General features: G+C 40.7%; 1 protein-coding gene across 2 annotated transcripts in view; it reads left to right on the forward strand.

The window, feature by feature from the left end:
* LHFPL1 (LHFPL tetraspan subfamily member 1) overlaps window positions 1-27,104 on the forward strand; it is a 91,070-nt gene extending 63,966 nt beyond the window's left edge. For both annotated transcript variants that reach the window (XR_011463250.1, XR_011463251.1), the window contains 2 exons: window positions 25,006-25,149; window positions 25,250-27,104. The gene's annotated coding sequence lies outside the window, so the exon portion shown is untranslated. The remainder of the gene's footprint in view (window positions 1-25,005; window positions 25,150-25,249) is intronic.
* The last annotated feature ends 560 nt before the right edge of the window (window positions 27,105-27,664 follow it).

Consider the following 27,664-nt stretch of genomic DNA (forward strand, 5'->3'; position numbering starts at 1 on the left):
AGACATCTGACTAGCCTGCTTGTTTTTTTCCCCCTGTGGCCTAGAGCAGACTCTGGATGCTAAGCCAGCCTTGTCTGTCCCTGTTAAGTAGAGAGGAAGGAGAGCCCATGGATTAGGGGAGGGTTGAAAGAGCAAAGGGAGGATCTGAGAGACAGGGATCTGTCCCAGGCCTGGCTGGCTAACATGCTCCCCGCCTGTGCACACAAATCGAGTGCCTAACCATGGATCCTCTCTGTCTCTCAGAACCACTTAGATCTTGTGTGTAGAGGGGTGACGGGTGGCAGGCTAGCTCAAAACCAACTGAGCATTTCTGAAGAGTCTACTTAGCAGGATATTCCTTCAAGAAGGAATGTCAGATTGACAGCACCTACCCAATTGACATGTCTGTTCAGTTCAGCTCAGTCATGCCAGACTCTTTGCAACTCCATGGACTGCAGCACACCAGGCTTCCCTGTCCATCACCAACTCTAGGAGCTTAGTCAAACTCATGTCATCGAGTCAGTGATGCCATCCAACCATTGCATCCTCTGTCCCCTTCTCCTCCCGCCTTCAATATTTCCCAGCAGGAGGGTCTTTTCCAATGAGTCAGTTCTTCGCATCAGGTAGCCAAAGTATTGGAGTTTCAGCTTCAGCATCAGTCCTTCTAATGAATATTCAGGACTGATTTCCTTTAGGATGGACTGGTTGCATCTCCTTGCCGTCCAAGGGACTCTCAAGTCTTCAACCACATCACAGTTCAAAAGCATCAATTCTTTGGCGCTCAGCTTTCTTTACAGTCCAACTCTCACATCCATACATGAATACTGGAAAAACCATGCTGCTGCTGCTGCTGCTGCTAAGTCGCTTCAGTCGTGTCCAACTCTGTGCAACCCCACAGACGGCAGCCCATCAGGCTTCCCCGTCCCTGGGATTCTCCAGGCAAGAACACTGGAGTAGGTTGCCATTTTCTTCTCCTATACATGAAAGTGAAAAGTCAAAGTGAAGTCGCTCAGTCGTGCCCGACTCTTAGCGACCCCATGGACTGCAGCCTACCAGGCTCCTCCATCCATGGGATTTTCCAGGCAAGAGTACTGGAGTGGGGTGCCATTGCCTTCTCCGGAAAAACCATAGCTTTGACTAGATGGAACTTTGTTGGCAAAGCTTTTTAATATGCTGTCTAGGTTGGTCATAGTCTTTTAATTTCATGTCTATAGTCACCATCTTCAGTGATTTTGGAGTCCAAGAAAATAAAGTCTGTCACTGTTTCCATTGTTTCCTCATCTATTTGCCATGAAGTGATGGGACCGGATGCCATGAGCTTAGTTTTCTGAATGTTGAGTTTTAAGCCAACTTTTTCACTCTCCTCTTTCACTTTCTGTAGGGTTATAATTTCTCCACGTTGGGTGTCCCTCAGTATACTGCAAGTATCAAGTCACTCAGGCCTGTCTTGAATGATCCTTCTCCCTAATGTCACCTCTCATTATGCCAGTCCTAGGGGAGTAGCTGCCTCCATTGATTTTCAGATGCTGGTGACTTCCAGGCAGTGGGTCCCTGCCTTACAGGAGCATGTGCCCTGAACCAAAATGGACCAGCTCTGGTTTCTGAGTTTCTGCAAGAGCAGGTGGTAATATGAGGTTTGGGTTGGATGAGGAGAAAACCTGGGAGGATGAAGGCATGAGGAAGCTGCTGGCAAGCCGAGATTTTATAAACTGTCCAACAGTTTGCACTAAGACAGAGGTCTGGCCCCTTCAAAATGTGATAAGGACACTTTCTTCAATCAGGTATTCACTCTTGGTAGAAATACTAATGTGGAGAAGCTTCTGGATGGTATTTAGTCCCAGGAAGTCTGTTGGTGAGAAAAAAATGGAAGTTTCCAGAAAACTAATAGTGCATGCATTTTGTAAAAGATGGAAGGTAGCACACTCAGTGGCCTGAGAGGAAAGTTGTATGGTTTCTAGAACTCACAATCAATCTCCAACCAGACCTAGTAAAGCTTTTTTAGCAAGCAGACAGAAGGAGTCATCTCCTTACAAGGAGTCATCTCTGCTCTGTGTCACTGATTTAAAAGCATTTTTCTGAGCCGGAGGGGGGCTGAAGTTGAAGGATATTTATTACCGGCCTCTCTTTCAGATATGGAGGGATGCATTTTTGGCTTTGTTTTTCATTTTGTCTACTTATGAGATTAGACTCTCCCAGTGTTGATCTCTTTTCTAAATGTATCGAACCCCTACTGTGTCCTCAAAGCTAACAGCAAATAAACAGTTGCTATGTGTGCACACAAATGATTTAGATTTTCATTACACAGAGCTGCTGCTATGTCAGGAGGCAAAAGTAGTAGGAAACAGAATGCTTGGTTTTGACTGCAGCACTGTATCCTGCTTCTTCCTCTCTCTCCAGAAATGAGGCTCCAGGGCACAGTACTTGGGGAAGGAGGACATCAAAGCTGGCTGGCCTCCGTGAGGGCAGCCTGCAATGCTGGCTCCTTTTCATGTAGTGCCTCCACTTCTGAAAGAGGTGGTGGCAACTACAGAAAGGAAACAAAGCTACTGGAAAGATCAAAGGGAAGAAAGAGGGGTAGATGAAGAGGTAGACGTGGGGGTCATTCCAGAGACACAGTGCCTTTTGCCAGTGTGGCCTATTAAAATCTCATTTGGGGAAACATTGCATTTTTCCCCCTGAGATATCTCTTTGTACAGTTCAGGTTTTGGAGTCAGATAATGGTTGGGTTTTTTCCCCTATCTTTTTTTTACTTTTTTGGCCACACTGTGCAGCATGTGGAATCTTAGTCACCTGACCAGGAATTGAAACTGCATCCCTTGCATTGGAAGCATGGAGTCTTAACTGCTGGACCACCAGGAAAGTTCCCAGACAGATCAAGGTTTGAATCCCAGCCCAGATATTTGTGAGTTGTGTGTTCTTGGGCAAGTTACTTATTTGAGTTTACAAAGCTTTCTGAGACAGCCTCTCCTGTCTGCTTCTCAGTGTCCAGAAGCTATAGGATGCACTTATCATCCAGTGGCCCCACACTTTTCAGTTTGCACTGATAAACAGTAATTTTGAATTCTGGTTCACATTAGAATTGGGCTTCTCTAGTAGCTCAGATGGTAAAGAGTCTCCCTGCAATGCAGGAGACCCAGGTTCAGTCCCTAAGTTGGGAAGATCCACTGGAGAAGGGAATGGCTACCCACTCCAGCATTCTTGCTTGGAGAAATCCATGGACAGAGGAGCCTTGTGGGCTATAGTCCATGGGGTTGCAAAGAGCCGGACACAGCTGAGTGACTAACACTTTGTTTCATACTCTTGCTACTCAATGTGTAAGCTTTAATCCAAAAGCTTGGGATGGCATTAGAGATTTAGAATCTTGGGCCCCACCCCAGGCCTACTGAATCATCATCTACATTTTAGTAAAGTCCTCTGGTGATTCTTATTCATTAAAGTTTGAGAAGCACTGTTCTATGCCAATTGGTCTCAGCTTTGATTGCAAATTGGAATCAGCTGAAGAGTTTAAACCCTGCAAATGCCTATGCCCACTTTCAGAGGTTCTAATTTAATTGGTCTAAGGTAGGGCCCAGAGAAGGCAATGGCACCCCACTCCAGTACTCTTGCCTGGAAAATCCCATGGATGGAGGAGCCTGGTGGGCTGCAGTCCATGGGGTTGCTAAGAGTCGGACACGACTGAAGGACTTCACTTTCACTTTTCACTTTCATGCATTGGAGAAGGAAATGGCAACCCACTCCAGTGTTCTTGCCTGGAGAATCCCAGGGACGGGGGAGCCTGGTGGGCTGCCGTCTATGGGGTCCCACAGAGTCGGACATGACTGAAGTGACTTAGCAGCAGCAGCAGCCCCAAGGTAGGGCCTTGATATATGCAAGTTTTGTAAGTCACTGTGTGATTTTACTTTGCATCTATGATGGAGAACCATTGATTTAAATATTGATGACTCCCAGAGTAGTATCTCTAGGCTAGTGCTGGCTCACTAGTGGGTGGAGCCCATGTCCAGAAGAGTTTGGGGCTGTTCCCCACCCATTGGTGGATGAAGCCAGGTCCTGTGGTTAGTGCTGGACTACTGGCAAGCAGAACTGGGTCCCACTGTCTGGTTGCAGGACCCAGGGTAACCAGAGTAGGTGTCAGATTGCTGGTGGTGGGGAATGGGCAGTTCTTGACACAGCTGGGTTTGGGACCTGGAGTGTCCCAAAGCTTTTACTGGCTTGCTAGTGAGCAGGGACAGGACCCAGCTGGTCTAAGGGAAGGGTCTGGCCTACTGATAAGCATGCTGGGTCCACAGGATCCAGGACTGTGGTTTTCTTGGCATCTGGTATGTGCCCCCTGGTGGGTGCAGCTGGTTTAGAGGCTAAAGCAAGCTTCTTGGAAGGCAGGGCTGGGGCCCAGGGCATTCTGGGGCTGGCGGGTGGAGCTGGGACCTCTGGTGTGCAGGGCCTTGTCCAGAGGCGGCTGTGGGCTCAGAGGGTCTAGGCAACTTTTGTGCTGCCTAGTGGGGCTGTGTCCCTGCCCAGCTAGTTGGTTGGCCTGAGGTGCCTCAAGAGTGGCAACTGCAGGCTCTTAGGCCAGGGCAGGACTGGGTCCTGGGGCTAATAAGCTAGAGGGAGGAGCAGCAGTATCCCTGTGGTAGAAGGAGCTCCCCAAAATGGCTGCCACCAGTGTCCATGTTTTCAGAGTGAGCTGCACTTGCCTCCTGCCTCTTGGGGAGACCCTCCAAGACCAGCAGGTGGGTCTTACCCAAGCTCCTACTCAATTATGGCTTTTGCCCTGAGTTCCAGAGCTTGTGAGATTCTGTGTGAGCTCTTTTGTGAAGTCTCTATTTTCCCCAATCTAATGTCATGTTTCTGTCTCAGCTTCCTTGCCCCCTGCCCCCAAATGTAAAGCCCCTTTTGGCTGAACTCTATATGCTTCATCTCTCTTTTCTAGGTCAGACTTGCTTTCATTATTATACAAAATTCTGACTCGGTAGTAGCATTCCAGGATCCTGAACCAAACTCTAAACTCTCTGGAATATAACCTAGGAAAAAGGATCTATTTCATTATTATGTGAGCTTTAAGTTCTTGCACAGTTTTGCTTTCTCAGCCAGGACTAGCTCATCTCCACACCATCCTTTTAAGTCTGAGTCAGCAGTAGTGTAGAACATTAACTCATTAACAATGAAATCCTCTTTCCTAACTCTTGCCAGGCTAAGGTTGTTTTCAATTAGCAAATTTGGAGAGAGAGGTTTTTTCCCCCCCTTTATTGCACAGCCCTTCCTTTTACAGGGTAACTGGGAACTCTGAACTCTGCCACAACCACACAAGCACGGAAGAGAGTCCTGGGCTTCCACACGAAAATGCAGCTCAGCTGACAGCTTAGAAGACCCTGAGCAGAGGTTCCTATTACACCATGATACACTTGTGACCTACAGAACTGTGAATGAATAAATGGGTATTATTTTAAGTCATGAAGCTGATGGTAATTTGTTAGGCAGCCAGAAAAACGAATACATTACTGAATTCTGTCCCAGGATCGTGAAGCTCCTGAAAGCATAGATCATGTCATCTTCATGGAAAAGGCCCACAGTCCCTAATGCAAAGTCTTGTGTCCAGTAAGTATTCCAGAACTGCTCACTGATGATAGATCAGCTCACTAGTCCAGGTGCAATTGCTCAATCTGCTCACAAGCTTAGAGTATCATTGAGCTGCTTCTCCGATTTCCTGCCACTATTAAAATACTGGCTGGAAGACAAGGGCCAGAGAGCTAAGTTGCTCAGCTTCGGTTCTCTCTTCCCCTGAAACAGATAGGAAGTGTCCCTCAGGCACACACGAGTTTAATAACAATATTGTGTGGTCTTAAATACGACAGGCTGGGCCCCTCTGGGATCTGGGAGGTGATGGGAGTGGTTTATAAAAATAAACCACGAGGCACTTTCTGCCCTCATTCTTGGGCTGATGGACCACTCATCTTTCAGTTCCCATTAGGGTCTTTGTCCAGAAAAAGTTTGTCTATGTAGAGATGCTTTGCAAAATGTGAGAAGGGTATAGCAACCCACTCCAGTATTCTTGCCTGGAGAATCTCATGGACAGAGGAGCCTGGTGGGCTACAATCCATAGGATTGCAAAGAGACAAACACTACTGAAGTGATTCATTAGGCATGCATGCATGCAAAATGCAGCTCTCTTCCTATTCTTGGCAGGAAGGGCAGCACGGTGCTGGAAATGGCTTGGCTTTCCCTTCCACCTTCATTGCTTTCTTTGCTTCCTTCTTCCCTGCCCCCTATACCTAATTTCACTTTTTGCTATTGAGCTGCTTTTTGGGGACAGTGAGAGCCCCAGAGCTGCAGCAGGCAAAAACAAACAAACAAAACCACAAAAAAACCTCAGCCTCTCAGAGTAAGATAAATACCCTTCAATTCTTATTTGAGTTTCTCACTGCCTAGAGTGTAAGGATAGAAAATAGAACTAAGAGAAGCAGAGAGCAAGACCTTTTCCATTGTGTTTGGAAAATACTGAAAAAGGGAGCAGAAAGGGGGATGAGGTGACCCTGTTTCTGTCCCTCAGCAGTCAGTCAACATTTCTGGAGTGCTGTGACATTTACTGTCATTTCATGTAATGTCATTAAATAGGGCATAAGGTGGTTTTAGTACATGTGTCCCCTGTGTGCCCAGACGTTTGCTACCTGTTCTGGTGCTCCAAAAGAAAAAGATGATTTGGGCTATGCCCTTGAGGAGCTAATAGGGTTTCTTGGGAGCATAGAACCCATGTATGAAAAACACATGCAGAAGATAAAGACAGCCCCAGGACCAGGCCACAAAACTGGGGACAGGGTGTTTGGGGGCTGGAGTAGAAGGGATGTGACTTGAGGAAGCACCAATGATGGTTATAGAGATGTGTGTGAAGGATCTTTGTGGAATGGGGTTGGGAAAGAAGTTGGAAATGCAGTTGCATAGATGCAGGGAGCGATTTAGCAGCAGCAGGGTGAATGAGGATAAACATTCTTTGTACCCAGTTGTCACAGTTTTCATGTTCTTTTGGACTGATCTTGTTGTTGTTCAGTTGTGTCCAACTCTGCGACCCCATGGACTACAGCACACCAGGCTTCCCTGTCCATCACCAACTCCTGGAGCTTGCTCAAATTCATGTCCATTGAGTCGGTGATGCCGTCCAATCATCTCATCCTCTGTTGTCCCCTTCTCCTCCTGCCTTCAATCTTTACTAGGATCAGGGTCTTTTCCATGAGTCGACTCTTCACATCAGGTGGCTGAAGTATTGGAGCTTCAACGCTAATACTTTGGACTGATCTCTGTTCCCTCAAATGTATATGTTGAAGCCCTAACTCCCAATGTGACACTCTCTGGAGATAGGGCATTTACAGAGGTGTGTGGCTGTTAAGTCATTTCAGTTGTGTCCAACTCTTTGTGACCCTATGGACTTTAGCCTGCCAGGCCTCTCTATCAGTGGGATTTCCCGGGCAAGAATTCTGGAGTGGGCTGCCATTTCCTTGTCCAGGAGATCTTCCCAACCCAGGGATCAAACCTGTATCTCCCGTGTCTCCTGCATTTACCACTAGCACCACCTGGGAAGCCCTCTAGAGAGGTAACTAAATAAATAAAGTCATGAGGTGGGACCTGAATCCAATAGTATTAGTGTGTGTACAACAAACAAACAAACAAACAACAGACACCAGGAGGCATGTGCATAAAATGTGCTGTGTAAGAACAGAGCAAAACATGTTCATCTGCAAGCTAAGGAGAGGGGCCTCAGGAGATCAATACCACTGATGCCTTCATTTTGGGCTTCTAGCCCTCCATAATTGATAAAATAAATTTCTATTGTTCAAGCCACCCAGTCAGTGGTATTTTGTTTTGGGAGCCCAAACAGACTCATACATATGTGAAGGAAGATTGTTTGCAAGCCCCAGTTCTCAGGGCTGGATGCCAGTTGCTGTAAGTCACTTATTCTCATGGTCAAACATTTAAGAGGACCAACAGTGATGGCTATGTAAGCACTTGAAGAGACAGGCAGCTTCTGCATGGTTCTCAGCTAGGTGATGTTTTGTAGGTCATGTTACTTATCTGGGCCATTTTTGTCTCTTCAGTGAATTAGGAAATTAATAAGAGTAACTTGCTAATGCATGGATATAAAGTTAAAGGTAAGGATCATAATAACCTTGGCATATCTTTCATAATAGTCATGCTCTATTGCTTGGCTCCCTGTTCCTACTGAGAATCCTACTGCTTTTGATATTACAGGTCAGTAAACTCTGCAGTCTTACCCATACCTCCCTACTTCTTGTAATTGATAAGTTCTTCGAATCCTAAGGGAACCAGTATCATCTGCCTTTTCGCTGGGTAGAGTCAAGAACTTAATCCATCCTATGGTAGCACCATTAGGTGCTAAGAGAGAGGAAAATGCCTCTTCTGATGTGAAGGTTGAGGGGAACCTGAGAGTGGTGAATCAGGGTTTGGTAACTCTCAGATGGTCAAATAAGTGTGACTCAGGTTAGGAAACACCAAAGCCTTCACTTCCTGTTTTATGTTCACTTTTAGAAAACGTGCCCCTAGCTCTGGAGGAGGTGGCATGGAGTAGTATGACTTCTCATGGGCAGAGGGGAGCATCCCCATCCTTAGCAACCTTTGCTTCCCACTTACCAGGCATGTCTTAGCTGTAGTTCTCATTCAAACAACCTGAATATAGGTCTGTTCACAGAGACTAGGGGCCTAGGTACAAGAATGAAGCTTTGAACTCATAGGCACAGATCACCTGGTTCTACCCCACCACTAAAACTAATGACCTTTCCCACCGTGTTTGAACCTCCACTTTCCGTATACATCTGCCACCCTTCTGAACTGGGGAGGATCAAAGTCTCCTGAAGCCCATGCTAGAAATCCTGAGTGCAACTGATTAAGTGCCAGAATGATTGAACATCTTTTCCTTCAGCTTTGATGAGCCTCTAACCCAGGCAGGAGATTTATTTCTGTTGTCAATGTTATTTCAGGGCTCAGGAACTAGTTGTCTACCTGGCTCCTCAGCCAGTCACAGGCAGTGGTAAAGAGAAGCCTGGCAGGCAGCAAGGTCCGCTGGGGATAGTGCAGGTTATTTTAAGCTTATCTTATTCTTAGCCAGCAGCCTGGGGTATTGGTGTCTGCACATGATTCAGTTTTGCCTGGTGGCGGTGGCAGCAGGACACTTTGCTTCAGGTGACTGGTGTGCAGGATTACAGAGATGAATTATGGGTAAAGCAGTTTCCTGATGCCAACTCAGTCTCCCAGTAGACCTAGAGGGTCAGGGGGAAGATTTCAGGCAGGCAGCCTTCTATGTGAGCAGATGCAGAAATGCCAGTGCCCACAGGGGAGCCTGGTGCTTAAAACAGAAAACAACCAACTTGGCACCACAATCTATCTGGCCTGATTCCGAGATGCAAGAAACCAAGGCCCCCATCATTCTGATGTGGCAAGACTGGCAAGGGACTGGGCAATAGGAGAGGGGCTGGTAAAATGCACATGGAAAGGGATGCTTTATTCTTTGTGTTGCTCCCTCTTTGGGAACAGGATGGACAATTAATACCCACGCCTTCTCAATACATAAAATACTAGGTGATGAGTTACTCTGGTTCCCAGAAAGTCGCTCCCCATGGCCTTAGATTTCCAAATCCTTGGTGTGTAGAAGCCATTAATAACTCCCAACTCTTTCCTAATTGCCATAGGAATGCTTAGCACAGTGCTGGGCACATTTGCATTAATTCAACACATTCAATAAATGCTCTCTATTGGTGGTTTTCATACATAAAAAGTTGACAGAACCCTGTTTTCCAAATATAATCTTACTCTGAAACTGAATACACAGAATGGATAAAGAAGAACCACACTATTATACTGGTACTGGGGGAAGGGGAGGGGAAGAAATATGCCTCTGTCTTCCCTTCACTGTTGTCTATGGAACAGAGTCAAGAATGCCAAGATTCCCTCAATGAGGATTCATTAAGTATCTATGGCTTTCTCAGTCTCATATGCATTCTGGAAAACTTAAAATGAGTAGAAAACTTTATTATGGATAGGACACAGTTTAAGATGAATGATAAGCAGATGTTAGATGCTGTTATTAGCAAGCCTCATTTTACAGCAGCACTGGGCACTGAAAGTAGTAGAAGAAATGAGAGACATTAGGGTAGATGTGTTGAGGGGATGTAGAAAGGGCCCCTATAAGAAATAATAAAAGTGTTAATAAAATGGAAAAAATTACAATAAAATGTATACATGAAAGATATATGGGGGAACCAGAGAAACATGAGGAAAGAAATTCATGGGCTGGATTTCACAGAAAAGCTTGTCTTTAACATAGGCCTTAAAACAAATGAAAGATTTCAGTTTATACCAACAGGGGTAAGTGCTGCAGATTGAGGCTACAGGGTAAGCAAAGGCATAGCAGTGGGAATGAGCATAACAATGGCACCAGGATGGAAGAAAGGGACTGATAGTGGAGCAGCCTAACTATGTAAGTGGAAGAGGTGTGTGTGTTGTGGGTGTGATGTTGTGTTCAGAGGGATAGGATTTACTAGGCATCAAAGTGGAGTCAGATGATGGTGGTCTTTTAAAAACATTTTGTTTTATTATTTTTTTAAATATTTATTTTAATTGGAGGATAGTTACAATATCATGGTGGTTTTTGCCTACATCAACATGAATCTGGCACACATATACATGTGTCCCCTCCATCCTGAACCTCCCTCCCACCTCCCTCCCCACCCCATCCCTCCAGGTTGTCCCAGAGCACCAGCTTTTGGTGCCCTGCTTTAAGCATTGGACTTGCATTTTATTTTTTAAATTTATTTTCAATTGGAGGAAAATTGTTTTACAATGTTGTGATGTTTTCTGCTGTACAACAAAGCAAATCAATCATAATTATACATATATTCTCTCCCTCTCAAGTCTCCTTCCCCTCCCGTCATCCACCCCTCTAGATCATCACAGAGTGCCAGGCTGAGCTCCCTGTGTTACATGGCAACTTCTCACCAGCTATCTATTTTACACATGGTGGTGTATATATGTCTATTCTGCTTTCTCCAATCATCCCATTCTCTCCTTTCCCCACTGTGTCTGGAATATTACTCAGCCATGAAAAGAATGCTTTTGAGTCAGTTGTAATGAGGTGGATGGACCTAGAACCTGTTATACAGAGTGAAATAAGTCAGAAAAACAAATATCATATATTAACATATATATATGGGATTTAGAAAAATGGTATTGATGAACCTATTTGCAGAGAAAGAATGGAGATGCATATATATATATATAAATATATATTTATTTTGGGCTGTGCTAGGTCTTCATTGCTGTGTGGATTTTTCTCTAGTTGTGGAGAGTGGGAGCAGGAGCTACTGTCCAGTTGCAGTGCAAGGGCTTCTCACTGCAGTGGCTTCTCTTGTGGAGCATGGGCTTCAGAAGTTATGGCTCCTGGACTTTAGATCACAGGCTCAATAGTGTGGTGCATGGACTCAGTTGCTCCTCAGCATTTGGGATCTTCCTGGATCAGGGATGGAACCCATGTCTCCTGCCTTGGCACATGAATTCTTTACCACTGAGCTGCCAGGGAAGCCCGATGGTGGTCTTGAAAGGCTGCCAGAGAAACTTAAGAGTTGGTAGGCTGTGAGGAAGCTATGGGAGGTATTTAAGCATAGTGAGAATAGCTCAGTGAGAAATTTCTCTGACAGTAATCTAGAGAACACATGCATGGAAGAGATGAAAGTCCACAAGTCCATTTACGAAGTTACTGCATTAACCCAGGTCAGAGGCATGTCCCTTTCTTTTTCTGTTTAATATGACTTAGTCCCTGTTGAGTTGGGTCAGACCAACTGATCTAGAAAATGATTATTTGCATTCCACTGCAGGCTATATGGCCTGCTAAAGTGTTATCCATTTTTAAAGCAAATAATGCCCTTAGTCTATAGCAAACCGGCTATGAATGTTTCAGATTGTTCACTGAGTTTCAGATCAAGAGAAATAACCCAGGGAAGGTAGCTTCTAACGACATTGTCACTAAGTACTGTCTTGAACCAACACAGGTCTGCTTTGAAGCATTAAATTAATGTCACATCATGTTGGGTGGCACTCAGGTTGGACATGCAATGAGGATTTGTTTTTAAAGTATCTGGAGAAAATTACCCAGTACAATTGGATTACAAGCATCCTGGGAATATTTATGGAGTTACAAGTTCTAGATAATACGTTTAAGCATCCCAGTCTATGCACAAGCAGTGAGCTGGATTTGCCTAGAGCAGTGTGATAAAATCAGGCATTAGTGCATTTATCCCCTTTTGCCTCTCCAGGCAGACTTTGCCAATTCTCAACCCAACCTCAAGTCAGATACTCCCATGAGAATTTCAATTTTACAAGTCCTCTCTAAGTTTGGGTAATAAGGCAAAGAAGTGGGAATGGTGGTAAGTAAAAAAGTCACAAGACCTAGGCAAAAGAAACCCATAGAGATGGAAATATCAAGAGAGGCAGATGTGACTAAATAATAACTTTCCCTGGAGCTTGGAGATGTGATGGCAGTTGTTATGAGTGACTATGATTCCTCATAAGAGAACAAAGAATAAAAAAAAAATACTGAATGGGAAATGGTATTTCCAAATCATATATTTGATTAAGGGGTTAATATCCAAAATATGTAAATAACTCATACAACTTAACAATGAAAAAAATCATATGACCTGATTAAAAAATGGGCAGAGGACCTGAATGGTAATTTTCCCAAAGAAGACATACAGATAGCCAATCGGTACATGAAAAGAAGCTCAACATCACTAATTATCAGGGAAATGCAAATCAATACCACAAAGAGATATCACCTCACCCCTATCAGAATGGCTATTGTAAAAATACACAAGAAATAACAAATGTTGGATGTGCTAAAAAGAAAACCCTAAGCGCTTTTTGTGGGAATGTAAATTGCTGTGGCCACTATGGAAACAGTATGGATATTCCTCAAAAAATTAAGAATAAAACTACCACATGACCCAATTATTCTGCTTCTGGATATTTACCCAAAGAATACAAAAACACTAATTCGAAAAGATATGTACCCCTATATTCACTGCAGCATTATTTGCAATAGCCAAAATATGGAGACAACCTAAGTGTCCATTGATGAATGAATGGATAAAGAAGACACAATATATGTACACAGTGAAATGCTACTTGATCATAAAAAAGAATGAATTCCACCATTTGTGACAACATGAGTGGACTTTGAAAATATTATGCTAAGTGAAATAAGTCAAAAAAGAAACACAAATACTGTATAATTTCATGCATATGTGGAATCTAAACAAAGCAAATGAACAAGTAAACTCAAAACAGATTAGCACTAACCAGAGGGGAAGGGAGTTGGAGATAAGGGAAATAAATGGGTGATGGATGATAACTAGACTTGTGGTGGTGATCACTTTGTAGTGTGTACAGATGTCAAATTATAATGCTGTTACCTGAAACTTATATAGTAAAAAAAAAAAAAAGAAAGAAAGAAACAAGGAATAGGAGGCTAGAATAGGCCCAAGTGCCATCTATTGAGAGATATTTAATGAAAAACATAAAATCATTCATTTTGCATGTTCAATGAATTTTTAATAAGTGAACAAATTTAGGCACTAAAGAATCACCAGTAAATAGAAATACCTGCTTGCACGGAGCTTACATTCTAATGTGGGACTGGAGCAGGCAAGAGACAAAATAAACAGACTGCCTAAATGATTTCATCCAGATTCATGGTTTTATTTACCATCTATATTTTGACTCCTAAATGTACATATCTAGCCCTGATGTCTCCCTGGGACTCCAGATTTATTACTTGATTGTCAATTCAGTGTCTTCATTTAGGTCTTATAGACCTATCAAGTAGAACATGACCAAAACAGAATTCTTATATCCAGCCCCCCAGATCTGTTTCTCCTATCGCATACTCCATCTTGATAAATGATGTCCTTCAGTTGCTCAGATCAAGACCTGAGAGTCATTCTTGATTGTTAACTTTTCTTCACCTTCCAGTCTATCAGCAAATCTTGTAAGTTCTGCCATTTCTCGCCACCTCCATGACTATCATCCTATCAAGCTGTTATCTCTCACCTGAAAAACTGCAAGCCTGAAAAACTGCAAGCCTAATAAACTTACTACTTGGTCACTCTTCCTCCACTTTTTTCTTCTTATAATTTATTTTCCACAAAATAGTCAAAATGATCTTATATACTAAGAATTACATCACATCACTCTTGCACTTAGAAACTAAAGTCTTCCCATGAGTTTAAGAAGTAAACAAAAACTCCAACAGAGTCTGCGTCTTTCTACATACTCCTCTCCTATAGTCTCTTACTCTCTTGATCAGTAAGCTCCAAGTACTCTGGTCGCCTTTCTTCTTTTTTTCTTTAATTGAAGTATAGTTGATTTATAATATTGTGTTAGTTTCAGGTATACAGCAAAATGATTCAGTTTATACATACACATATTTACATATATGTATTTCATATCGTTTTCCTTTATAGGTTATTATAAGATGTTGGGTATAATTCTCTGTTGTCGTCGTGAAGTCGGGAAGTCGCTCAGTCGTGTCCGACTCTTTGTGACCCCATGGACTGTAGCCCACCAGGCTCCTCCATCCATGGAATTTTCTAGGCAAGAGTACTGGAGTGGGTTTCCATTTCCTTCTCCAGATAATTCTCTGTACTATACAGTAATTCCTCCATGCTTGGCTATTTTATGTATAGTAGTTTGTATCTGTTAACCTCATATCCATAATTTATCCCTTACCCCTGCTCCCTTTCCCCTTTGATAACTATAAGTTTGTTTTCTGTATCTGAAGTCTGTGTTTTGTATATAGATTCATTTGTATTATTTTTTTAGATTTCCAAATATAACTGATATCATATAATTGACTTTTTCTGTCTGACTTACTCAGTATGATCTTCTCTATGTCCATCCATGTTACTGAATAAAATATTTTATTCTTTTTGTTTTTATGGCTGAGTAATATTCCTTTGTATGTATATACCACATCTTCATAAGCCAATCATCTATTGGTGGGCAGTGGGGTTTCCATGTCTTGGCTATCATAAATAATGCTGCTATGAGAATTGGGTTGTGTGTATCTTGCCAAGTTAGATTTTTCATCTTTCTTGGATATATGCTCAGGAGTGGGATTGCTGGATCATATGGTAGCTCGAATTTTAGTTTTTTTAAACAATCACCAGGTTGTTTTCCATAATGGCTACATCAATTTACTTTCCGATCATCAGTGGGGGAGGGGTCACTTTTTCCATACCCTGTTCAGAATTTATTATCTAAAGACATTTTGATGATGGCCATTCTGATCAGTGTGAGGTGATACCTCATTGTAGTTTTGATTTGTATTTCTCTAATAATTAGCAGTGTTGAACAACTTTTTATGTGCCTGTATGCCTTCTTTGGAGAAATGTCTATTTCAATCTTCTGTGCATATTTTGATTGGGTTATTTGGGGATTTCTTGATATTGAGTTGTATGAGCTGTTTGTATATTTTTGAAATTAAACCCTTGTCAGTTGCATTGTTTCCAAATATTTTCTTCCATGCTGTAGGTTGTCTTTTTGTTTTGTTGTAGCTTCCTTTGCTCTGCAAAAGCTTATATATTTTATTAGGTCACATTTGTTTATTTTTGATTTAATTTCTTTTGCCATGGAAGATTGATGTAAGAAAGTATCACCATGATTTACACACAAGAATATTTTACCTATGTTCTTTTCTAGGGGTTTTTTAGTGTCATGTCTTATATTTAGGTCTTGAACCATTTTGAGTTTACTTTTGTATTTGGTGTGAAGATGTGTTCTGATTTCATTGATTTACATGTAACTGTCCAGCTTCCCCTACACTGCTTGTTGAAAAGACTGTCTTTTCTCCATTATATACTCTGCCTCCTTTGTTGTAGATTAATTGACCTTTTAGGTATGGGGTTTATTTCTGGGTTCTCTACTCTGCTCCATTGATCTATATATCTATTTTTGTGCCAGTATCATGCTATTCTGATTTCTATAGCTTTGTAGTATAGTCTGAAGTCTGCAAGATTTACCCTTCCAGTTTTGTTCTTTTTTCCTCAGAATTGCCTTGAAAGTTCTGGGTTTTTTATGGTTCCATACACATTTTAGGATTATTTGTTATAATTCTGATTAAAATGTCATGGGTGTTTTGATAGGGATGACATTAACTCTGTAGATTCCTTCAGGTAGCATGGCCATTTTAACATTAATTCTTCCAGATCAAGAGCATGAGATGTCTTTCCATTTCTTTGAATCATCTCCAGTTTTCTTTATCAGTATCTTATACATTTCAGCATATAGGTCTTTCACTTCCTTAGTTTATTCCTAGGGTTTTTTTAAAACTCAGTTTTAAATGATACTTTTCTTTAATTTTATGATATTTCATTGTTAGTATAAATAAATGCAATAGATTTCTATATATTAATCTTATATCCTACTACCTTACTAAATTAATTTATTCTAATAATTTTGTGCAGAGACTTTAGAGTCTTCTGAAAATAGTGACAGTTTAACCTCTTCCTTTCCAATTTGGATGACTTTCTTTTTCTTGTCTGATTGCTATGGTTAGGACTTCCAATACCATGTTGAATAGAAATTATGAGAATGGGCATCCTTGTCATGTTCCTGAATTTAACAGGAAGGCTTTCAGCTTTTCACTGTTGAGTATTATGTTGAGTATGGGTTTATTACAAATGGCTTTTATTATGTTGAGATATATTCCCTATATACCCACTTTGGTGAGAGTTTTTATCATGAATGAATATTGAATTTTGTCAAATACTTCTTCTGCATCTTTTGAGATGACCATGGTTTTTGTCTTTCCTTTTGTTCTCATGGTGTATGACATTGATTTTCTGCATGTTAAACTATACTTGCAACCCTGGAATGGCTCCAGAGTTTCTTGGTGTATGATCCTTTTCATATATTGTTGGATTTGGCTTGTTAATATTTTGTTGAGGGTTTTTATATCTATATTCATCAAAGATATTGCCCCATAATTTTCTTTTTGTATTGTATTGTCTGGTTTAGGTATCAAGGTGATGGTGACTTTATAGCATGAATTTGTCAGTGTTTCCTCATCTTCAGTCTTTTGGAATATTTTGAGAAGGATAAATATAAGTTCTTTGTCTGTTGGATGGAATTCCCCAGTAAATCTCTCTGGTCCTGGACTTTTGTTTGCAGGGAGTCTTTTTTTTTTTTTTTTTGGACAGAGTCTATTTCACTTTTGGTGCTCTGTCTGTTCAAAGTATCTGTTTCTTTTTGGCTCAGTTTTGGTCATCTGTATGTTTCGAGAAACTTGTTCATTTCTTTAGGTTGTCCAATTTAGCTGTTCACACTATTGTTTTTTATTTTTAAAATTTCTGTCTTATCAGTTATTTCTTCTGTTTCGTTTCTTATCTTGTTTATTTTGCTCCTCTCTCTTTTCTTCTTCATGAACCTGGCTAGAGCTTTGCCAATTTTGTTTATCTTAACAAAAAACAAGATCTTGGCTTCATTGATTATTTTTTCTATTTTTAAATTTCCATTTTATTTATTTCTTCTCAATTTACTTTCTTCCTTTTTCTGAGTTTGGGTTTTGTTTTTTTCTAACTTTTTTAGCTGGTAGATTAGGTTGTTCATTTGAGGGATTGTGTGTGTGTGTGTGTGTGTGAATGTGTGTGTGTGAGTGTGTAAAGAAAGCCTTTACTGCTGTGGACTTCCCTCTTAGAACTGCTTTTAATGCATCCAGTAGATTTTGTAAGGTTGTATTTTCATTGCCATTTTTCATGAGGTATTTTCTGATTTCTTCTTTGATTTCATTATTTTCCTATTGGCTTTTTAAATAGGATATTTTTCAGTTTCCATTTGCTTGTTCTTTTCCCATTTTTATTCCTGTGTTTAATTTCTAGTTTCATACCATTGTGGTCAGAAAATATGCTTGAAATAGTTTCTATATTCTTAAATATATTGAGGCTTGTTTTGTGACTTATTGTGTCATTTAGGACCTCTGCTGCCTTGTTGATTTTCTGTTTGTAAGACCCATCCATTGATCTCAGTGGAGTATTAAAGCCTCTTACTATTAATAGTTTTGTATTTCTGTCAGTTTCACCCTTTATGTCTGTTCATATTTATTTATATGTTTAGGTGCTCCTGTGTTGGTTACAGGAAAAGGCAATGGCACCCCACTCCAGCACTCTTGCCTGGAAAATCCTATGGACGGAGGAGCCTGGTAGGCTGCGGTCCATGAGGTCGCTAAGAGTCAGACACGACTGAACGACTTCACTTTCAATTTTACTTTCATGCATTGGAGAAGGAAATGGCAACCCACTCCAGTGTTCTTGCCTGGAGAATCCCAGGGATGGGGGAGCCTAGTGGGCTGCCGTCTATGGGGTCGCACAGAGTTGGACACGACTAAAGCGACTTAGCAGCAGCAGCAGCAACATGTTTGTTACATATATGTTAACAAGTGTAATATCCTCTTCTTGAATTGATCTTTTTATCATTATATAATGTTCTTCTTTGTCTTTCTTTATGGACTTTGTTTTAAAGTCTATTTTGTCTGATATGACTATTTCTATCCCTGCTTTCTTGCCATTTTCATTTACATAAAATATCTGTTTCCAAATTCTCACTTTCAGTCTATCTGTGTCTTTGACACTGAAGTGAATCTCTTGTAGGCAGCATACTGCAGGTTCTTTTTCTTTTTTAAAATCCAATCTGCCTATGTATTTTGATCAGAGCCGTTAGTCCCTTGTAATAAACTGAGTTCCTTTCTTTTTGGTTTTTCTGAATGTATTGTGTGTTTTTGAATTTCAGCTACCATGGAGTTTAAGTATGTTGACCCATAATTATATCTACTCCCTTAATTGATAGTCATTCAAATTCGAACACATTAAAAAGATTTTTAAATTCCCCTCTCCCATATTTTGTGATTTTGATGTTCTATTTTATATCTTCACGCTTTTATTTTCACTGTTTATTGTGTTAATAGTTAAAATAGTATTTACAATATTTTATTCTTTTTTTAATCTGTGTACTCGATTTGTATTTAAGTGATCTTCGGTTCTTTTATACATTTGCCTTTCCTATCATGATTTTCTTTTTTCTAAAGGTTGTAGCTTCTTTTCTATTTATAGAATACCCTTTAATATTTGAGTGTAAGTATAGTATTGCTTAATTCTTTTAGTTTTTGCTGTCTGAGAAATTCTTTACCTTTCCTTGTATTCTAAATTATAATTTTGCTGGATTGAATATCCTAGGTTGCATGTTTTTCCCTTTCAGGACTTAGAATATATTTTGCCACTCCCTTTTGGCCTGCAAAGTTTCTGTAGAGGAATTAGTTTATGGGGTTTCCCTTGCAACTGACTCTTTATTTTTCTCTTGCTGTCTTTAGAATTCTCTGTTTATCTTTAACTTTTGCCATTTTAATTATGATATGTCTTGGTGTGGGTCTATTTGTGTTGATCTTGTTTGGGACCCTCTGTGCTTCCTGTACCCGGATATTTGCTTCCTTTAGTTTTGTAAAGTTTTCAGTTGTAACTTCTTCAGATACATTTTCAATCCCCTTTTCTCTCTTTTCTTTCTAGGACCCCTATTATGTGTAGGTTGGAATACTTTATATTATCCCATAAATTTCGTATGTTGATTTCTTTATTATTATTTTTTCTATTTGTTTTTTGTCTGCTGTTTTGATTGGGTGGTTTCCATTATTCTATCATCCAGGTCACTTATTCATTCTTCTGTATTATTTAATCTGTTATTCATTGCTTCTAGATTGGTTTTTATCTCAGCAATTGAGTTGGCTAATTTTTATTGGTTCCTGTTTATAGTTTCTAGTTCTTTGTTACAGTGATCTGCATTTCTATTGAGAATCTTTCTTAATTCCTTTCACATTTTTATTACCTCCTTTTTGAATTTGGGGTCTGTTTCATTATTTGTTCTTTCATGGGATTTCTCATATTCTTTTAATTAGGAGTAGTTCCTCTGCTTTTTAATATTACTTAAATCTATCTCTGTGAATTTAGGAGAATCAGTTATCTACTGTGGTTTTGAAGGGGTATTTTTATGTGGGAATGTCCCTGTGTAAATTGTGTGAGTCCAATATTATTGGTGCTGCTTTCTGTATGGATGCCATCCATGTCTTTCCTCAGAGTCTGATGGCAATTTAACCTTGATAGGGGATGTGATTGATGTTGTGGTGTCCAGACCCTACACTGGATGTTGACCAGGGCTTCCTCGTTGCCTCATGGCTGCCACAGCCTTGTCAGGGACAGGGTCTACTCCCCAGTTATTGGAGTAGAAGCACTGATGTTCAGTTTTGATCAGCCTACATTGCCCTCTCATGCATGCCCTGCCTTAACAGAGGTGATTGCTGAAGCAAGTGAATCCCACCCATATGGTCAGAGCCAACCTATTCACTGCCTGTGCAGACATCCACAGGTCTGCCCATAAGCAGCCCAAGGTCATGTCCCTTTCTCTGTTATGCTCATCCCAGACCTAGCACTAGGCTATGCTGTGGAATGGGCTGATATTGGGGGCCCGGGTGCTGGCTTCAGGAGCCTAAGTACTTGTGCTGCTGCCTGGGACCTGGGTTACTCTGGAGCAGACCTCTCTCAGAATCTGTCCACCCCAGATCCAGCTCTAAGCTTCCATGTAGTCGGGGAAGAGCCAGAGTGCTCCTGCCAGGAAATGAACCACTGTCTATTTTCCCCAAGGGCTGTCCACCTGAAAGTTGTGTTTCTGTGATGCCACTTGTGTGCACACCAACCAGTACCCACCATGAGTTGGTTAATAGTGGACTCCATAGCCAGACCCACCCCTACCGTGTACACACTGACAAAGGGCTCCATGGTTCTGGCTGGGCCAAACCCCAGGTCCTCCATGCTGTCCTTATGTAGCTAGATGAGTCCTTTCCTAGGGCCTGTCAGTCTGAGATTCAGTACTTAGCAGCTCTGCATAGTTGTGGCCCCAACTAGTGTGCACTTCAGATTAGGAAGTGGGGGAAAGTGGTAGCCAGTGCTGGTCTCTTTCTGCCCTGATTTTTGTAACCCAGCATGTGCACACTCACAAATAGATTTTGGGCTACTCCAGCCCCTCTATTTGGCCCAGTGGATTTCTTAGGAGGCAAGGAATCTCCCAAGGGTGAGGGTATGCCCCTATAGATTTTCTGCTCTTTACAGATACTTCCCAGGGCCACTGATCCTGTCCTGATGACTTTTTTCCTCTGTCCTACCTGGTTATGGGAAGATGTTTCTTGCAGATTGGTTGTTTAGGAGATCATGTGCCAGTTTCCAGTTGGTTTTCTGTGACATTCCACATGTAGATGTATTTTTGGTGTGTTTGTTGCAGAAGGTGAGCTCTGTATTCTTCTACCCCTCCATCTCAATCCCCCTCCTGCCTCACTCCACATTGGTCTCCTTTCTATTGCTGAACTATCCAAACCCTTTCCTCCTGCCCTTTGCTATTTCTCTTCCCTGTGTCTGCTGTGCTCTTTCTCTGGCTCTTCACATGACTAGCTCCTTTCTCTTTCCAGCTTACTACCTCAGAGGGACCTTCCCTGACAATCTAAAATAGACCCACTTCTGTTTTATTTTTTTTGGCAATAGCTCCCTATTTGTTTCCTTTATCATACTTATCACTTGTATGAGTGCATGTGCACATGTGGGTGTTGTCTGCTTCTCCCACTAGGCTGCAAGCTTCATTAATGTCAGGGTAATGGCCATCTAGTGCCCAGATCAATAAAATGTTTTGAATAAATGGGTGGAGAAGGATTTTTGGATATAAGCATCATGAAGGTCCGGAGAAACTAAAACTATGAATGTTCTGGGCTCTAGATCTTCATACCAAAGACTCTTGGGATTAGGCACAAACTTTCAGGATAGGGTCAAAGCCAGAGATTATCATGGCCAATGTGCATGATGTGGAGGTCGGAACAGTGATTGTATCTATACCAGGTCAAGAATACTGAAGTAACGAATTCATGTGTAGTGTGAATCTTCCCTGATAACTTATGTCCCAGGGACACAGAATTTTCTTTCATCAGAGGCAGAATATTACTTAGAAGGAATAAATACTTTGGCATCAGACAGACCTGGGATTAAATATCTTCTCAGTCATTGACAAGCTGGGTGACTTTGGGCAATTTATTTAACCCATCTAAACATAAATTACAGAGAAGGCAATGGCAAGCCATTCCAGTACTCTTGCCTAGAAAATCCCACGGATGGAGGAGCCTGGTGGGCTACAGTCCATGGGGTCGCTACGAGTCGGACACGACTTAGCGACTTCATTTTCACTTTTCACTTTCACGCAATGGAGAAGGAAATGGCAACCCACTCCAGTGTTCTTGCCTGGAGAATCCCAGGGATGGCAGAGCCTGGTGGGCTGCCGTCTATGGGGTCGCACAGAGTTGGACACGACTGAAGCGACTTAGCAGCAGCAGCAGCAAGCATAAGTTATCTCATTTTCAAAATGGATATGATAACACAGTTACTGCATAGGATTATTGTAAGGACTAATGAGAAGGCAATGGCATCCCACTCCAGTACTTTTGCCTGGAAAATCCCATGGATGGAGGAGCCTGGTGGGCTACAGTCCATGGGGTCGCTAAGAGTCAGACACAACTGAGCGACTTCCCTTTCGCTTTTCACTTTCATGCACTGGAGAAGGAAATGGCAACCCACTCCTGTGTTCTTGCCTGGAGAGTCCCAGGGACGGGGGAGCCTGGTGGGCTGCCATCTATGGGGTCACACACAGTCGGACACGACTGAAGTGACTTAGCAGCAGCAGTAGCAATGAGTTAAAATGTAGAATAGGACCTAGAGCATAATACAAATCAGCAATGAACAAGAGAGGAAGAAGAAGGAGAAGAAGAAAAAGAAGAAATGAGTTCTCACAAGATTATACAGTACTAGGATTCTCTCTGTCTATATCATTGGTTGGCCTGGGATTTCAGGAAAGTGATTGTGATGACCCGGGCATGATTGTATGGGTTACAATCTTGAGGGCTATGGTCATAGCTCCATAACCGTACCAAAACCCAGTCAATTAAATCAAGAAAAAATAGAATCATTCAAGCTATTATAATTGTATGTCCCAGGGCTCAGACCATGGTCCATCAGTGGTTTACTAGCCCAACAGTTCCATGCCACCTATATGGGTCCCTATAGACTGACTCCTTCTTGTACTTTGAGGTAGAGATGTACTGATGTAGCATGGAATTACAGATGGCCAGGGAGCCAGGAAAAGCTTCAGTATGGCTTCTTTCAAAGAATGCCACAAATGCAATACAATAAAAAAGAAGTCACTTATCTCCTGAATGAGGGCATAAATTCTGAGAAGTAATGATACTTCTAGTTGTTCTTGGTGCACAAAATAGAAGCAGCAATGAATTATCAATCCTAAAATTAGAAAGGAATATTTTCTATGAATATTTGTAGTTCATTATTGACTTTTGAGGCTCATTATATGGGAACTAAAATATGGAATTTTGTGATTACTTTGTATAATTATGTATAGACAGAGGGAGCCAAACTCCCTTTAAAGTCAGTGGGAGATATGCATAAAGAATGAGAGCTAAAATTGGCCCCTCTGTATCTTTCAATTTTGCTGGATGTAGAATTCAATATTTTAAAATGACAAAAGACTCATCTTGTTTTCAAATTGACTATAAAGCATAATAACAATAATTTATGTACATAGCTGTGTTCTGAGAGCTTATAGCATTTTGCAGCTGTTCTCTTAGTTATTTTCATAATGGAAAGAGTAAGAAATCTAAATCTCTGCTTTTTTCCAGCTATGGAAACTGAGTCAGAGAGTGTCCAAGTCATTTACTAGTAATAGCACAGTAGATTGTTGATACTTTTAGAATGAGAATAACAAATAATGCCCACTCTATCTTATAGTGTTGCTATAAGGGCATGTATAGGAGACTTCTTGTATAGTATCAAATCATCTCGACCTTACCTCCTACCCTAGCCACTCCTGCATTGTTTATTTCCTCATAGACTTTCAATCTGACACTGCTTCACATTGGACCCATTGCTCCCGTCTATTGTTCCCTACTCTGTGGTTTTGAGGACATCTTGGAATTGAATGTTCTTGGAACCACCCTTGACCAATGGAAGTCATAGTTTATAGATAAATGCTTCCCTGGTGGCTTAGACAGTAAAGAATCTACCTGCAGTGCAGGAGACCTGGGTTTGATCCCTGGATCAGGAAGATCGCCTGGAGAAGAGAATGGTTACCTGCTCCAGTATTCTTGGTGATAATAGCTACCCACTCCAGTGTTCTTGCCTGGGAAATCCTATGGACAGAGGAGCGTGGCCAGCTACAGTCCATGGTATCCTAAAGAGTTGGACACAACTGAGCAACTAACACCTTCGCTTTCTTTTCCTCATTTTCCCCCTGGGCTAGTAGTTCTGAGACACCCTCTTTGAGTTTCCTCAGCTTCCCAATTATCCATGAAGATAGTCGGTTCAAGAATGTATCATTTTTCTCTCCTTTCCCATTTCACTACCCTCTCTCTCTCTCCTTTGAATTGTTTCTCTAATATACTACCTGCACCCAAACCTTTCCCTTAGTCTCTGTTTACAGATTAACTAAGGCCAAAGAGAAGGACATAAAACAGTAACATATATGAGAAAACTTGAAAACCCCAAAATGCTATGTAATAGAAACTATTACTATGACATATAATAGTAGTCATATTTGTACCAATTATAGTTGTTATAATTAATTTTCAATTTTAAGCTATTGAAGCAATGAAGCAAAAATTGTCAGGTCTTTCTGAAACTCTGGAATCATCATAAAAAATCAGCAGTATTCCTTTCTTGGGGGGGCACAATGACCCCCCCCAAGGGATACACAGGCAAAAGAAGTATTGAGAATCAATTTTGAGCGTCATTTCAACTTCCATATGTATAATTCTTAAAATTGATCTGCCTGAGAATGTGCCTGCAGTTAAGGTGTCCTACTAAGATATTTTTTTCCCACCTGTCCTTTCAGAGTTGTCCTCCTGCTACACAAAAGAAAGGCAGAATATGCATCCTGAAACTTCTGATCATGTAATTCATCTTCTGACTACTGCTTAGAAACAATAGCAACATTCCTGAGAAAGAGTCCTGTGAGAGAAGACCAAAGAGAGTACAGGTAAGAAATAACTTTTGTCAACCTGTTATTTCTTTTTTTAAAAATTTATTTTATTGAAGTTTAGTTGACTTAAAATGTTGTGTTAATTTCTACTGTACAGCAAAGTGATTGTTATACATGCATGCTGCTGCTGCTGCTGCTAAGTCGCTTCAATTGTGTCCGACTCTGTGCGACCCCATAGACGGCAACCCACCAGGCTCCTCCATCCCTGGGATTCTCCAGGCAAGAACACTGGAGTGGGTTGCCATTTCCTTCTCCAATGCATGAAAGTGAAAAGTGAAAGTGAAGTCGCTCAGTCGTGTCCGACCCTCAGCGACCCCATGGACTGCAGCCCTCCAGGCTCCTCCGTCCATGGGATTTTCCAGGCAAGAGTACTGGAGTGGGGTGCCATTGCCTTCTCCGTTATACACGCATACATATGTATATTATTTTTCATATTATTTTATATTATAGTTCATTGTAGAATATTTTCTATACCATTTATTTTCCTTATTATAGAATATTGAATATAATTCCCTGGGCTATACAATAGGACCTTGTATCGATCCCTCCCTCACCTTCTCCTCCCCCTTGGTAATCACAAGCCTGTTCTCTATGTCTGTGGGTTTGTTTCTGTTTTGTAGATCAGTTCATTTTCATCATATTGTAGATTCTGCATGTAAGAAATATCATATGGTATTTGTCTTTCTCTTTCTGATTTACTTCACTTAGTAAAATAATCTCTAGGCCTATCCACGTTGCTGCAAATGGCATCATTTTACTCTTTTTTTATGGCTGAATAGTATTACATTGTATATATGTACTATTAATTCATTTTATCCATTCATCTGTCAATGGCCATTTAGGTTGTTTCCATATCTTGGCTATTGTAAATAGTGCTGCTATGAACACTGTGGTGCATGTATCTTTTTGAATTATAGTTTTGTCCATGTATATGTCCAGGGGTGGGATTGCTGGATCATATGGAAACTCTATTTTTTGTTTTCTGAGGAAATTCCATACTGTTTTCCATAGTGGCTGTATCAGTTTACATTCTCACCAACAATGTAGGGGGATTCCCTTTTCTCCATACCTCTTCCAGCATTTATTGTTTGTAGATTTTTTAAATGATAGCCATTCCGATTGGTGTGAGGTGGTACCTCGTATTCATGTACCTGTTGGCTATCTGTAGGTTTTCTTGGGAGAAATGTCTATTTAGATCCTCTACCCATTTTTTGATTGAGTTGTTTGGTTTTTTGTTGTTAATTTGTATGAGCTATCTGTATATTTTGGAAATTAAGCCCTTGTCAGTTGCATCATTTGCAAATATTTTCTCCCAGTCTGTGGGTTGTCTTTTCATTTTGCTTATGGCTTCCTTTACTTGTGAGCTGGATTAGATTGTGGACCTCTCACTTCTTAATGGTTCTATAGCGTCTCTTTCATGTGCTGTTAATTTCTATGTATAGATTAAAATTGCCCTTATAAAAGTGAGCATCTGCCTCTACAAGTGTAGGACAAAAGATTTCTAAAATGCTTTAGAATGTGATATCCAGGACTTTAGGAAACCATTTGCATTTATTAGGGAAAAAAAACTCTTTCCTCAGCTTATATATATTTTTCTAATTCTGTCAAGTGAATAATTATAAGCAATAATTTCAACAATAAAATTACTAATCTATATATAAAATTCTTAAGTGTCTTTCTCTCTGTCTACCAATTTTAAACACATTTCTAAGATAGCTTGATTATCCTAGAGCTGGAGTAGAGCATACAAAATATGTATGTATGTATTTATGTGTTTGTAGTCCATGAGACAAATCTTAAAAATACACAGCTTCCAATTTTTAAATTTATTTTTAACTTTTTACTTTGAAATAATTTTAGATGTTCCCTTTGTAATTAATACATATCTTGGGAGAGATACTTTGAGACTGCAAATGTCTAGGTCCTCCTTAAACTTTTGCCCACTATTTTTACCATCCATTGGTAGATGTTGTCTGTTACAGTTTGGTGTACTAATAGTGTTTTTGTATTTCCCATATTCCTTCTATATTTATTACCTGGAATTCTTTCTTTCTTTCTTGAATCAATATGGACTTAACAGATATTTCTTGTATTCAATGGGCTATAATCCCGTACCATTATTTATTTTCCTCAAATTGTTCTAGCTTTGACCATTGGGATTTCCAATAATTGGGAAAGAAATATGTTTGTAAGTCAGATGGTTTAAATTATTTACTGTCAACAAAATGGAAGGATTAGTCGGTTTATGAGCTGATTGATCATTAAAAGGAATGTTGATAGAACACTGTGAAATTTAAGTCTTCTTTGAACTTTAAAAAATGTTTGAGATAATCTCAAAAATATACAAGCAACTCCTGCAGCTCAATTCCAGAAAAATAAATGACCCAATCAAAAAATGAGCCAAAGAACCAAATAGATATTTCTCCAAAGAAGACATACAGATGGCTAACAAACACATGAAAAGATGCTCAACATCACTCATTATCAGAGAAATGCAAATCAAAACCACTAT

The sequence above is a fragment of the Bos mutus genome, chromosome X, assembly GCF_027580195.1.
Source record: "Bos mutus isolate GX-2022 chromosome X, NWIPB_WYAK_1.1, whole genome shotgun sequence".
NCBI classification, from domain to species: domain Eukaryota; kingdom Metazoa; phylum Chordata; class Mammalia; order Artiodactyla; family Bovidae; genus Bos; species Bos mutus.